The sequence below is a fragment of the Monopterus albus genome, unplaced genomic scaffold (genome assembly GCF_001952655.1).
Source record: "Monopterus albus unplaced genomic scaffold, M_albus_1.0 scaffold5233.1, whole genome shotgun sequence".
Lineage (NCBI taxonomy): Eukaryota > Metazoa > Chordata > Actinopteri > Synbranchiformes > Synbranchidae > Monopterus > Monopterus albus.
Genome location: NW_018133097.1, coordinates 1 through 790, shown reverse-complemented (window position 1 = coordinate 790; position 790 = coordinate 1). Strand labels below are relative to the sequence as shown.

At 45.4% G+C, this 790-nt stretch overlaps 1 long non-coding RNA gene across 1 annotated transcript; it reads left to right on the top strand.

The window, feature by feature from the left end:
- The first annotated feature begins 6 nt into the window (after nt 1–6).
- Nucleotides 7–784, top strand: LOC109954262 (uncharacterized). Its single transcript, XR_002274063.1, has 3 exons — nt 7–159; nt 340–415; nt 668–784. It is a non-coding gene; the product is annotated as an uncharacterized LOC109954262 (long non-coding RNA).
- The last annotated feature ends 6 nt before the right edge of the window (nt 785–790 follow it).

The window sequence follows — 790 nt, the reverse complement described above, 5'->3', positions numbered from 1 at the left end:
AGTGCAGAATGTGGAGGGTTTGCAGCAGGCAGCTCTGGATGAATACGGCGCCGACCTCCACATTGCTTTGCACAGCCGACAAGACGAGCTGCTCTACCTGAGAAGTCTGACCGAGATGTTGTTTCCCTACGTCATGCCTCCCAAAGCAACTGACTGCAGGTGGGCAGACACAGGCTAACGGGATGACGTCTAGCACTGTGTTTACTTTGGTTTAAAGCAGTGATTGTGGCAGTGTTTACAGGTCTGTGTGGCTGTTAGATCACAGTATTTCTGACTTATCACACCAAATCGTCATGTATCAGACGTTCTATCAGGCAGTTGAGTGACGTCTTTGTTCAGGTCTCTGACTCTGTTGCTGCGGGAGGTGATGGCTGGCTCCGTCATCCTACCAACCATGGATTTCATGGCTGACCCTGTGAGTAGACATGGGTTCATTTTGTCTAGTGGTGCCAGGAGCTTCACTAAAGACTAGCAGTGTGATCAGTGAGCAGCCTGTATTCTTGTTCCTGTAAAACCTGACACTATTGGAGTTTATTTGGCTTTACTAAGAGATCAGATTTGGGACATGCATAGACAAGTGTCTTTTGAAAACAGGAACAAAGTTTTACAACATTTAAATACAGTGTCATTGGGCTCTTAAGATAACAAGTGGCCTGTCGTTTCTCAGGATAATGTGAACCACATGGTGCTCCTCTTTGTTGACAACACTCCAGTAAGTAAAAAGGACATGTCCATTGCTTTCTATGTGAATCCATAAACACTTAATATACTGTATGTCCAGTTCCACACA